The sequence below is a fragment of the Corvus brachyrhynchos genome, unplaced genomic scaffold (assembly GCF_000691975.1).
Source record: "Corvus brachyrhynchos isolate BGI_N302 unplaced genomic scaffold, ASM69197v1 scaffold223, whole genome shotgun sequence".
Taxonomy (NCBI): Eukaryota; Metazoa; Chordata; class Aves; order Passeriformes; family Corvidae; genus Corvus; species Corvus brachyrhynchos.
The window spans coordinates 348,522-362,246 of record NW_008237174.1 but is presented as its reverse complement, the minus strand read 5'-3'; the positions used below and the strand labels follow the sequence as shown (position 1 = coordinate 362,246).

At 53.0% G+C, this 13,725-nt stretch overlaps 2 long non-coding RNA genes across 2 annotated transcripts in view; one reads left to right on the top strand and one right to left on the bottom strand.

The window, feature by feature from the left end:
- The window catches only part of LOC108445328, a 16,002-nt gene extending 2,895 nt beyond the window's left edge, over positions 1-13,107 (top strand). Inside the window, exons 2-3 of the long non-coding RNA XR_001860145.1 lie at positions 6,873-7,009; positions 12,830-13,107. This is a non-coding gene — a long non-coding RNA (uncharacterized LOC108445328). The remainder of the gene's footprint in view (positions 1-6,872; positions 7,010-12,829) is intronic.
- LOC108445329 lies at positions 8,202-13,301 on the bottom strand. Its single transcript, XR_001860146.1, has 2 exons — positions 13,114-13,301; positions 8,202-12,022 (listed from the first exon to the last, which is right to left on the bottom strand). It is a non-coding gene; the product is annotated as an uncharacterized LOC108445329 (long non-coding RNA).
- Positions 13,302-13,725: the final 424 nt, after the last annotated feature.

Here is a 13,725-nt window from a genome sequence, read left to right as displayed (position 1 = left end):
TTTCCCCACTTCGCGATGACCAAGGCGCGCTGCCCCGCAGTCCCGACTCTGCCTGTCCCCATCCCCGCCCCTGTCCTTGTCCCCGTGCCTGTCTCCATCCCCATCCCTAACCCCATCCTCGTCCCCCTCCCCGCCCACGTTCCCATCTTCATTCTCGTTCACGTCCCAATCCCCTTTCATGTCCCCATCCCTATCCCAAGCCATATCTTCATCCCATCCTTGTCCCCGTCCCCCTCTGTCCCCACCCCAGTTCCCATTTCACTCTCCTCCCTGGGGCCTTCCCTCCGCCTGCACCTCGGTCTCTCACTTTCAAACAGTTTCACCCATGGCAAAGGTTGCTCCTTCCTCAGGAACAGAACAAACCGCTGAAAACAAACAAACAAAAAATGCCAAAACAGATAAAAAGCATTTTTATTTTCTTTCCATGACGCGTCTCCCTGCCTGCTTGGGAGTGACACTATTTCAGGCATGTCTATTATTTATGTTTCACTATATTTATATTAATTAGAGACATGATCCATGTGCGTAGTTCTCCAACTTCAAAAAAAGCAGGAGAAGGGGACTGACAGCTGGGACTGAACTTTCTTGAGAGAAACAGGAGCGGGTTCCACAGCCATAGCTGTGCACTGCGTGCCAGTCCCAGATGATGTTCCTGCTCTACATAGGGGATCTCTCCAGTCCCAGCCCCACTTTCTCTCCCTCCCTTCTGGCTGCGACCCCAAAGAGATGGGTTGGGGTTCCTGGCTGGGATGCTGAGAATGACGGAGTCCCCAGAGCCACACCAGTTTTAGGGGAGATGGAATCATGGAATCATTTAGGTGGGAAAAGACCCCTAAGATTGGGTCCAACCATTAACTTTTAATGGTGGCACTTGTCATCTGTGCCTGGGAAGGAGGAGCATCCCCTCAAAGAACTAACTGGTCTCTGATGATGGGCTGTGCCAAAGCACAGAGGAGTCTCACATTCCAGAGCAGTGGGAAGAGGACCCTGAGCTCCCTGCTCCCATCCATGCCAACCATCTCCCTCAGAAGCTGTAACCTGTGTCAACACTGAGCCAAAGCAGGTGACATCTCCTCTCCCCTGAACGTCCCAGCCCTGCCCTCATCCTGTGTGGCTTACTTCTCCATCCCGGGGATGGGGATTGGGTTTGGGACCAGGATGAGGATGGAGAAGTGGGGCCTCAGGGCACACTGGTGGGATGTGGGGAAAGCCCGGCCACCGTGGGGGAGGCAGGGTGGGAAATTCATAATAAATTAGTTTTATCATTTATTACCAACTACTGCAGGGAGGCAACAGTTTATCCAACATGTGGGTGAGAGGAGGAGGAGGAGCAGGATGAAGAAGAAGTCTCCTGGCCTGTTGCTGTCCACATCCCGGGTCCCAGGGCACGTGGTCTCTGGGCTGGGCAGGAAGAGACCTGGCCAGGGCTGGTGAAATTTCTCCTGCAAGGGCTCAGCTGGTAGACACAGAACCCTTTTCCCAACAGGAAACTCACACCAGATGACCTTGCCCAGCTCAGGGCTGATCCCAGCCCACGTGGGAACAATGCACTGGGGATGCATTATTACCTCCTGCAATAATTTCCAGCCAGCAGCAGTCTCCCAGGGCTTTCCAGATGGCCAGGAGTTCTCACAGGTCTTCCAGCCATTTGAATGGCCCTGCGGGAGTGGGGCATGAATATTTTTTCCAGGCAGAGTGGCCAGCTCAGTCATGAGAAGCTGCTAGCCCAGTGAGATGCTGGACTTCTCCGCTCTGCCTCCACTTGGCTAATGCTCTGCCAGGGCTCTTGGTGGAATTCTCAGTACTCCCAGATGAGAGACTTTAATTCTTTCCCTTCATCCAAGTAAGTACCCCTTCCAGGGTTTAATTAGTAAATTAAAAGGGTAGAAAGACCAAATTATGATGATTAGGCACAAGCCCCGGTGATGATGTCTCTCTCTTGCAGACCAGTGTGCTGTGTCCTGACACACTCCCAGTCCCTAAAAGAGCTGAAGCAGCAGACTCACCCCCCAGAATGATTCCCTTAGTGGGACACTGGGCTCAGCTTTGGGAGGATGAGAGCTACTTAACACTGATATCCAGGCGTGGAAGCCCTGACCATGCTCCATACCTGAGGGAGGAGGAGGAGGAGGATCCCTTTGCTGGGGTGGCAGTGACCATGAGCCAGGGGTGCTGGCAGGAGCTGTGAAGCCTCTCAGCGCTGCCTCCGCACATGCAGGAGAAAAAGCCCAGTTTGTAGAAGCAGGAAGGACAATGGGATGCTACCCTGGGGATTTGTAATGCCTTCCTGGTCCCTGCCAGTTCCTCAATACTCTCCCTGCTGTGCCAGTGGCTCCCTGGGATGGCCCACCACCCACCAAACAGCCCACAGCTGTGTCTGCAGGTGCCCCTTGGCACAGCACCTCTGCCAAGGCCTGTGCCTCAAGCCCTGAGTCTTGCTCTCCAGACTGAGGCAAGTGATGGGTTAAGGAGAGCTGCAGCCCCGTTTTCTATCCCTGTCCAAAAAAGCCATTACATTTTGCCTGGCAAAAATTGTTCTCCTTAAACCTGAGTCACTCATGATTCCTTGTTCTGACGCTCAGAGATTTCTTCCTTTTTCCTGGTTTCCCCTGGCAGAGCCCAAACCCAGCAGGGATCAGCAGAGAAGGGGCTGAAGCCCCTTCCCTGATCACCCTGGACACCCAGCTTCCCACAGAGGTGGTTGCTCTGCAAAGGATGGACACTGATCCAGCCTTATTTTGGGGGCACTCAAGGGGAGGAAGATGCTTTTTTTAGTCTGACAAGTAAAGGAGAGGTTAAAAATGTCTTTTCATCAGCTGGGCAGACTTGGGAGATTTTTATCAGCTCTCTTCTTGCTTTAACTCTTGTTAATTTTCCCTTGAAATGTTGGCCCAAGGCAACGCCAAGGCTGGCTGCTGACTCAGTTGTAGCACTGCTTCCCCTCCTGGGCTCTGTGACGTAGGAGAGAAGGAATCCCAAGCAATTATAACTTGATTATTTTACTGAACGTGTGATTACAAATGGGAACTGCAGAGCAATGAGCACTGCAGACAAGATACGATTAGAATGAGCCCAGGCTCCCCCAGTCCCAGCTCTTGCTCCAAAGACAAACAGCTGCTTGGGAAGCCCTTCACAGCCCAGTTATTTCTCAGTGATCACAGGAAAGGTGATAAAAACCCCATAAAACCACAAGAAATTTCCAGGATGATTTTTTTTTGTACAGTTCTGCTCAGTACAGTTCTGCTCCCTGGGAGAAGGATGAGCTCATGGGTGGTTGCCAGTGTTATATTAAGTCTCAGTGAGCCTGGAGAGAGGTAGATTAGGTTGGCAATTAGAAAACGCTGCAGGGATGGGATGTCCCCCGAGAGGGACTCGACTGAAGAGCCAGGAGATGCCAAAGTGGCCAAACTGGCCCCTTCCCAGCTGCCAGTCATGGGGGTATGGGTGTCCCTGGGCATGGTGCTGAGGCTCCTGCAGGCAGTGAGAGGAGCCGGTGGCAGGGCAGGACAGTCACTTGCTCTTTCACTGCTGTAGATTTTCCCAAAGAACTTGGTGTCACCCCAGCAGGCTTTTCCCAAGCCTTGGGGTGCTGAGCATCACAGAGGAAACAACTCAGCTGCTGGCTGCCAGCTAACTCCATCCCTGCCTCTGCACTGGGAGAACAGCCTGCACGGCTCTCCTGCAGAGCATGACTTCTAGGCAGGATGACTTTCTGGAGGGTGAAATAATTCTGATTTGGGAAACCATGGGGCTGACAGGAAGCAAGTGAGAGTTGCAGCAAAGCAGTTGGAGGGAACATATGTAGCAGTGCCAGCAGCAGCTCTCCAGGGCTGTGTGGCTCCTGCCCAAGCCCAGCTCCATTCCCAGAGCCAGCCTGCTGTAAGGGAAAGATGCTGTGAGTCAGGGATTTAGGCGAAGCAGCGTCTTCCCGAGGCTGGAGGAGGACTCGAGCATGGAGCCTCATGAGCCATCGCTACCTCTGAGTGCAGGAGCTCAGTAGAGACTGGGGAAACCCAGGAGAGAGGGAGCTGGGAGACCGAGAAGGGTGTTATGGGGCAAGTCAGAGCACCCATGGGTACCTTGCATTTTGTCCCTGCCCTGTTTCCCCTCGAGTGACCTGGAGCTGTTAGAAGGTGATCATAGAATTATGGAATCGCTGAATGGGTTGGTTTTGAAGAGACTTTAAAAGTCATCCAGTTCCAACATCTCATCCCCATGGGCAGAGACACCTTCCACTAGACCAGGTTGCTCCAAGCCCCATCCAAACTGGCCTGACACACTTCCAGGGAGGGGGCATCCATGTCTTCTATTGGCAACCTGTGCCAGGGCCTCACCACCCTCACAGGGAAGAATTTCTTCCCCAAATCCAGTCTAACCCTGCCCTCTGTCAGTGTAAGGCCATTCTGCCTTGTCCTATCACCTAGCCCTGTCCTTGTCCAAAGTCCCTTTCCAGCTCTCTTGGAGATCCTTTAGGTACTGAAGAGCCACAATAAGGTCTCCCTGGAGCCTTCTCTTCCTCAGACTGAGAAATCCTCAGCATTTCCTCATAGGAGAGGGATTACATCCCTCCAACCAACTTTGTGGCCTCTTCTAGACTTGAGATGACCACAGTGACAATGCCACAGCTCAGAACATGATGGTGTCACAGCATCACGACGTCAGAACCCATTGGCAGAGAGCAGCAGGTTCTTTTAGCCTAGTGAAAAAAAATCCCAAATTTTACAAAACACATGGAAAACCCCCTCTTGTACAGAGATATTGACATATCATCTGCAACCTCAAGCACCCAGAGCTGGGGGTGACACCTCACTGCATGCCCATGGGTGCAGCTGGGTGCCTCCATCATGAAGAAGGGAGGTGGGAAAAGGAGGGCAAGGGACGAGCATGGAGCAAATTTGGGGTGCAGGAATCCATGCAAAGGCAGAGCCCCAGCTCTGTGCCCTTGGGGTAGGCATGGCAACATAGGGATCCTGCCTCCTGTCTCCGTCTCTGGCTGCTGCCTCGCTCGCAGAGTGTGTGGAGAAGAGCAGGGAAGGGAGTACAGGAGCTGTCAGATGCTGTTAGCAGTGTGACACCTCTTAATAAGGCCCATCTGTCTGGAAGGCAGCGGATCCGGTAGGATTTCTGCAGCCCCCATTGTAAATGCTACTGCCAAGGTTCTACAATCAGCACTAATAAACACGCTGGGGCAGCATTTGGCACCACGAGCTCAAACATCCCAGGATGAGAGCGAGAAAATCAGGATTGTAACAAAAATCCTCACTGGAGCACAGAGCTCCTGGGAAACTCGTTGCGTCTTTTGGGATGTGTTGGTCCAGCTGTGGGTCACTTCTGGTGGTGTACCTGGTTCCCACAGACACCCATCTTACCTGGGAACGTGCACATGGATCCTGCATCCTTAACCAAAAGGCTGAACAGGTTTTCCACCAGCCTTTCAACCATGAAGAGCCACCAGACCCTTATCCGAATCTTCATCCTTCTTGTCCTGCATTGCTGCACCCCAAGGGACACAGGCAGCTGCGTGGGACAATAACTGTGAGAAGGAAATCCCTGTCTGTGGGAAGAAGGGTTGTGGGGATGCTGTGGGGATAAAATCTGCTGTGCCAAACCCACGTGCCATCTCAGGGCAGCACGTGTCACTGGGCAGCGGGCACTCCTAGCGCAGGATGGCACCACACAGAGCGCGTCTGGGAGGGAGCAGCTGGGCCCGTAGGTGTGGAATAGCAGCAGAAAAAGCCCATGTGATTTGGGAAATGCCACATTCGGGCATGATGAAAGGGTACAGCTGAGTCAAGTGGCTATTGATGAATCACAGGGCTGCAGGGAACACGCTGGTGGGTGTTTAAAACCCTCTGTAAAGCTTGGCTCAGCTGCGGCAGACATTTGGGCACGCAGGAACGTGCTCTGCTGCCTCTTCTGAGAATCTTCCCACCAGAGCTGGGGATACTTTGTGGGGTCAAGGGGAACCAAACACCACGGTGTCCATGGGGTTCCCCTGCACACTGACACCCCTGAAGGAGGGGAAGGTACCTGCAGATGGGTGCCTTTGATGCCTTTTCCTGGTCTTAAAATCAAGAGTCATACACGGTTAGAAGGGGAAAAGGGATTTTACCTTGGTATTTATTTTAAGGATCCTTAGGTGCACACGTCCAGGTCATATGCATCGAGATGCACCCCGCCGAGTCTATCTCTGTGTCTGTGTGTCCCCCCAACATTGGGTATAACATTATACGTTTTACTAATTAGCAGATCTATCAAAGATTCCCCAATGACAGGCTCAAGTGAGCCCCCCTCCCCAAGGAGCCTTCCCCTGGATGGTTCTATCTTGGTTTACAGAATGTGTTCTGGAGAGGACCTTGGGGTCTGGGGCACACTGATCCCTACCTACGAAGCTTCTAAAATGTTGAGTCTCTCAGCTTGACAAACAAGTCCAAGAATGTAGGCAAAAAGCACTAGGAATACAGAAGTTGTAAAAAGGTATAACAGGGGTATAAAAGAAAAGGCAAAAATCTTCATGGCATCACCTTGGGATGGAGCATGTGGTCCCAGCACGGCATGTTGGTGTGAACTGAGCTTTGCCGTGACAGCCCTGCCCAGGGGATGTTTGGTGCCAGGGGCCCTGCCACCCCCAGCTCCTGGGCCCTGCAGAGCTCTGAGTGCTCCCTTAGATGGTTTGGCCTCTCCTGAGTGAGCAAAATGAAACTCACCTCATTAGAAACCCTATTACATTGAGCAGTCTGGAGCACCAGGCCGCAGGGGACAGTGAGTCTCCCCTTTGCCGGGGAGTGGGGGGTCCCCAAATCAAAGGTGCTGATCCTGTGCATCCCCACAGAGGCTCACAGAGACCTTTGCCCTTCATGTTATTCCCACAGGTGGTCCAGCCTGTGTGCCCACTGAGGCTCCTCTTCCCCAGAGTCATGGTGCTGGGTTGCAGGTGTGTCCCCAACCCTGCTCCACTGTCCGTGAGGACCGGCTGGAGAGCTCCTCACCGTGAGCGATAAGAATCACAGTAAGTATATACTTCCTTAAGTCCCCTGAACTCCTGAATTAAAATACGGATGTGGGATTTAACTTGGAAGGTTTTTGAAGGAGATATTTTTGTTATACATCATCATGCGTGTCACCAGCCTCAAATATTTGGAAGGGCTGTATAAATAACTGTGTGATCACCTTCTCTCATCTGGCTCCTGCCTCTCTCTATCCCACAGCTGCCACAGAGTTGGTAAATGTGCATGGCACTCAGGAACCTGCAAGTTTACTCTCGGTTACTTTCTCAAATTTTCATGACAGGTGCTGTCACAAGACTTGTTTCATCTGAAAGAGAGGAGAGGAGAGGAGAGGAGAGGAGAGGAGAGGAGAGGAGAGGAGAGGAGAGGAGAGGAGAGGAGAGGAGAGGAGAGGAGAGGAGAGGAGAGGAGAGGAGAGGAGAGGAGAGGAGAGGAGAGGAGAGGAGAGGAGAGGAGAGGAGAGGAGCAGGATCAGGGTTCACGAGGATGCTGCTTCCCCGAACATCCGTCAGACACCTGCAAACTGTCAGGACAAAATTGTTGACACTGAAACACCATCTGGGACAAAACACATACCAGGAACTACACCATGCACTGGGCAACAGTTGTGTCAATCCCAGAACTACTGGCATGTGAAATCTTAGAATAACGGATGGGAATTTTCATGACATTTTCAGTGGAGAGAGAGGCAAAATGAGCCAGAAGCTGTTTCCCACACTGACAGCAGAACCAGCCAGAGAGACCTGGGGACATGACTTGGCACATCCCACATCTTTGTCCCCATCACCCCAGACCAGCAGCCAGTAGAGATGCCCCAAGGTCTGCACCCCCAAAATGCCCTCCTGGCCCTGGGGCCTGGGGCAGGGGGCACCCTAAGTGATTTTTTTTCCAAAGCTACACCAAAAAAGATGTTGCTATTAAAAGATTTTCTGGGTCTCCAATGTGAATCCTGAGCCACAGCCAGACAGCTCATCTTGGGTTCAGCTGAAACCCCTCCATGCCAGGCTGCCGCTGCCGCAGTCACCGGGAGAAGAGAAACGTTTGCCATATGCTGAGGGATTACTGTATAAAAATGAGATGCTTGGCTGCATGCCAAGGCACAGGGTTTCCAAATAGAGTCTGAATCCTGGACAGAAAAGTTCCAACTAAATATAGACATGACAGCCTCAGAGTTGACTTCTTTTTTTTTTTTTTCTTGGTTTGAGTTCACTTAAAATAGCATGTTGAGGGTTTTTTTGTGCCCTGCTGAGGGGGCAGGTAGAGACATGTTTACAAACACAGTTACAAACCCAAGGACACGGTGGGATGGGAACCTCACCCTTCCTCCTGCCCACCCTTGAATGGTCCTGAGGGTGGAGTGGATGCAGGTGCAGAGCACCCAGGCTGTCTCCAGCCCTTGGGGAGAAACCAGGAGAGGTGTTCTCTTCCTCACACGCTGCCCAGAAAGGTCTATCAGCCTAAAAACCATTGCAGGGAGCCAAAAAATGTGGGGCCCATGACGACATGGGACAAGACAAGTGGGTGGCACCTGTGGAAACTCACTCGCACGTGGCTCAGCAAGGAGAAGCTTTGCTGGGTGGTTTCAGAAGAGCCAGTCCCGCTGCTGGGAGTCAGGAGTGATGGAAAGCTGAGAAAAACTCAGCAAGGAGATGGTGCTTTCACTTGGAAAAGGCGGTGTGGATTTTCTGAGCTGCCAGCCCTGCTCACACCTTTTGGAGATGTGGGCTGGATTACTCAGCCACAGAACTACTGGCAAGTGCAGCAACAAAATCAAAGCCCAGCACCAGGATGGAGCAAGGGATCTCAGTGGCTTTGGGATGCAGCTGCTGCAGGTGCAGTAAGTGAAATACTTTTGCAAAAGCCCATAGAAAAAGCAACAGAGCCTAAATACCTGGGATGGAAAAGCAGGTGCTGGATGTGCTCCTCACACCCAGCATGGAGTGCTGGGAAGAAGCATTGGAGGGGAAGTGGAGAGAACTCATTCTCATGAGCCAGACACGTGTGCTTGAGGCAGCGGGATGCTGGAAGCTCGGGGGAAAAAACTCCCAGAAAGCTGGAAGTCATTGGCTGTCTAACATCACATATTACATATATATAATATGAGAAAATATTGGTGATAGGCTTGATGACAGAAAGGAGGTGAGACAAGACCCTGCATGCATGTTGGCTTGCACAGTTATCTGCAAAGGGCTGCCCAATATCTTTGCATTCCAAGCAGGAATTTATTTAAGGGTCCACAGCTCCTAGGACAGCTGATAGGGATAAAAATTAAGCAGATGGCTGAGACAGGCCTTAAATGAGGGTGGCCCTACAAAACATAGGATGTCTTAGTATCGAATAATCAGTTGCCCAAGAGGGAAAAAAAAAAGGTTTAAACTAATATAAAAAGGCAGGAAAGTGGCTGAGGTGTGATCCCACTCCAGCAGAGGAGCTGCCAGGAGGAAGAAGTCTGGCTCTGTAAAATTCCTGTTCCTAAACAATGGTGCTGGGAAGGTCGGTGACATGGGGGAGGTAGGGCTAATAATAAAAATACTGTTGGAGTTATACCTTACATAGAGAAAACTGCACTGGAACTGGCTTTCCAAGAGCCCGGCAAAAAGCTTTTGTTTAATTTATGGGGCTCAGGCTATTTTTAGCTGGCAGATCCTTGGGGTTTTATCTGGGATCGCTGCTCTGAGCCAGCAGCTGGAACATTTTAATTGTTTGCTCTGGATTTAGGGTGGGATTTTTTTCTAAAGGCAGAAAGAGCAAAGCAGGTACTGGGGTCTGACCTTGCTGGTCTCCCGATATCCTTGCCAGCACCTTCCAGAGTGGGGAGAGGAAATGGGTCTTGGAGCAGCTCCCTGCCTCCTGGGAGACTTCTTGGGGTGGTGCTGGGGGGTCATCAGATGAACCCCTATCCTCCAGTCCAGCCAGGACCCAGCCCCAGCCCCTTCCAGAGGCCAGCAGCCAGCAGGTGAGAGTGGCAGGGGGACACCGTGTCTCCCCATCCTCTGGTTGCTATGGAGGTCTAAAAATAGCCTGGGCAGTCCAACAAGGAGAGAGCATCCCCTTCTTCCAGGAAAGCCAGAAGCGCTCCGGGCCTGCGTGAGGCAGTGCTTTATTTGTCAGGAAAGCCCTTTGGTATCTGCCTGGAGCATGGATGTGAGAGGAGCCATCTGCTCGGGGACAGGAGGTGTTTACGCCAGCCCGGGCAGACACGGGCTCTGCGGAGCCTCGCCCCGGCTCCCATCGCGCTGCTGGCACCTCCGCCCTGCTCGGAGCTTGGCCCCGGCGATGAAGGCAGACTTTGTTTATGAAAACACCAGCTCTGCCGCTCTGGGAGCTCCCAGGACAGCTCAGAAATCCATCTTGGCTGACGGGAGCTGGCATGGTGGGGTGGCAGCAGCACTGCCATGTGCTGGGGCCGGTGGGTGTCCCTGCCATGCGGAGCACTGGGAATGCCGGCAGCCTCTCCGGAGCTGTGCCCTAGTGCTGAGCAGCCAGAGGACCCTGGCTGGGCAGGGGGCTGCAGGGGCTGCTGGGCTGGAGCTGATGGCAGAGCCACTGGCCTTGTAGGCAGTGCTGGTGTGGGGACACCACAGCACAAGAGGGTATTTTGGGGTTTCCTGTTCCACTGCCTACGCGCAGGGCTGCAGGCAGACACCTCTCCCTGTGCTCATGTGAAGGTGTTGGTGAGTTGGTGAGACAGAAAGGAGGCAATTAAAAGCAAAGCAAAACACCTCGGCCTTGGACATGCTCCCAGGAGAGGGTGAGGTACTCCAAGACCCCCATCTGCCTGCACTGACCCAAGAGGACATGGAATTTGGATTAAAGGGAAAACTTTGGAGAAGGGCAAAAAAGCACAAGTTTTCAACCTTACTCTGGCCCCCCCCCCTTTTTGTTTTTCATTTTTGTCTTCCTACAGAGTAAATCTTTTTCATTTGGATCCTGCTGACACAAATAACCCCAGGTTTTGGGTTGAAACATCAGCAATCACCTCTTTCCATTGCTGGCCAGCATGGCAAGTTAATTTTAACCTCCTAAGCTCCCTCCCATCTCCTGGAGGTTGTCCTGTTGCAGCCAGGGAGTGCTAGAAAATAGTGCATCGCCCACTCATCCAGCCTCCTTCAAGGGAAATATTTATATGATGCCAAAGAGAGGGTTTCCATGGCAGTGATGACTCTAGCACCGTCGCCTTGGAAACCACTTGAGGCCATCTTGAAGGGTTTGAAAATCCCCTTCAGAGACAAATAAGGAGAGGGAAAGGAAAGGCCACTGGGATCAGAGTGGCATTCCAGTTCTCCCCTGGCTTTCCTGTCAGCTCTTTGCCTGCTCCCGCTGCCTGGCTCCCTGCCCATGCCACCAGGATGATTTGTAGCCCAGGTGTCGCTTCATGGATAGACCAGGACAAAGGAATGAGGTGCTTTGCAAACAGCTGATGCTTCCTCCTGCTTCCCAAACCATCCAGCAGTGACTCTGGTGTCAGGGCAGTGCTCAGCCCCAGAGGGGGCTTCAGGGAGACTCCCCTGCGCCAGTGAACGCCGAGGTGATTATTAGTGCCTGCCCAACTTCAAGCACCAGCTGCTTTTGGAGCAGCAAATGCACAGGTTCCATGTCTTTGACAGCCCAAGTCCCCATCACACGTGAAGAGCCCCGTGTTTCTCCTGAGGAGCTGCCAAAATCTGAAGCACAGGCAAGAGACGGCTGCTGGCATCAGAGCGCTCGCCTGTGGCGGTGGAAGGAAGGCACCTCTGTGTCACGCATGCCAGGCTCAGCCCCCACATGCCGTGGTTCAGCTCCCACACCCCGGGGTTCAGCCGACCGAGTGCCTTTGGCCACTTATGCTCCCAGCCTGCAGGAGCTCTGTCACCAGCAGTCAGTCCATCTGGCTCTCAAGGACACCAAGAACACGGCAGGGAGAGCAAAGTTTTCTGAGCAGATGGATGATGAGCCCCACGATGCAGCTGGCAGCGGCAGGGGTGGCCAGTGTTGCTGCTTGTTCCAGCTATGGGATGGCTTTCTTTGGGGTTTTGCTGAAAAATATTAATTATCATCTTCATTTTGTTTAGGGCAATCTAAAATATTTTCTTCTTTCTCCCTGAGCTGCCTGCTTGCTGAGAAGTCAGTGATTCTCCAAGCCAGAGCTCTTCCCCTGGCACTCACACTTTGCTCTGCAGAGTTGCCTCCCACCCCCACCTCTGAGTACCTTCACACCACCCCCCACCCCACACCTGCCCTCCGAAACCCAGCCAGCTTTCCCACAGAGAAACACGGGTGCAGATCTTTGTCCCTCCACCGAAACCAAGGGAGTGTCTGGCCACAGTGCCAGTACGAGGTTAACTCGCGTCTCCACCCCGCTGCCTGTGCCGGGCTGCCTGCTCCTGCCTGCCCCTCGAGGGGGGCAGGGGGCATTTGGGGGTGCCAGGGGAGCGCCCAGTTCACTCTTGACCTACAGCATGTGAAAATCCTCACTTATATTGATGCAGCTTCTCATGTCTTGAATGTTGAAGCACGTGGGTGTGAGGCATGGGCTGCTTGGCTCTGCCCAGGAGGGAGCTCCTAGCACGCTGTGTGTCACACAATTCATGCCTGGCCCGTGCTGACTCAGGTGCCAAGTTGGGATGCGAAGCATGGAGTTACAAGTGTAAATATTTATTCATGGGCATGAGATGTCCCAGCCAAATCAGGGCACACAGATACGGTTCTTTATGAGGTTCTTACATCCAGCAAGCACTCAGGTGCAACACAATTTCACTGAGCACTGACTCCCACACTAACACATCTCCAGCCACAGTAAAACTTGGCAACAGCGCCCTGTTTCTGCTTGTCTATCGATCCAGGTGTCCTTGAGTCCCTCTGGCTGCAGTGACTGACCTGTGACACCAGACGAGGCTGGCACTGTCTCAGAGCCTGGGATGCTGTGGTACCTTGGTCATGCCAGGGATAAAGCTGTTCTTTACCCCTCAGGGACCGCTCTAAGCCTCCCGAAAGCAAAGCCCTTCTCTCCAGGGCCGGGCTGTCCTTTTGTTTGTTTTACTTCAGCACGAACAATACCAAAGTCTGCAATAAAACTCCACTACCTCATCACATCGCGGTGTGTCATGAGAACTAATATGTATTTTACCTTTAACGTCCTTCCGTGCTATAAAGACTGATGAACCGCTGCGGGAAGGGGTGCGGGACCCTTTGGGGTCGGTTCGCGCAGGGGCAGGCTGCGGGTGTGTGCCGGGGAGATTAACCCGCGGAGGCTGTGGAAAGGCCGGCTCTCTCCCCTTCCTCCCGCGGGGGTCTGGCCCCCTCCTGCGGGCGGGCGCGGGGTGGGGCCGGGCAGTGAGAGATGGGAGGAAAGGCCCTGTCCCTCGCTGGGAGTTCCGCAGAGTGGGATCCGGTGCAGCGTGGTGTGTCCTTTCGAGTTCGGGAAGGTTGAGTGGGGCTGGAAGTGGAGTTTTGCTCGCTGCTTTTCCAGCTTCCACTGCAATGGAACTTCCATACCCAGAGGAGCTCTGGCTGCCCCGTCCCTGGAAGTGTCCAAGGCCAGGTTGAACGGGACTTGGAGCAATCTGGAATAGTGTCCCTGCCCATGGCAGGGGGTGGAACAAGATGGGCTTAAAGCCCTTCCTACCCAAACCATTCTGTGATTCCATGATTTAGTGATGATAACAGCTCAGGTGAGACAGCTGTCCTGACCAGGGGACACTCACTGGGCAGCCAGGTTCCTGCGGATGGGCCTTTGTCT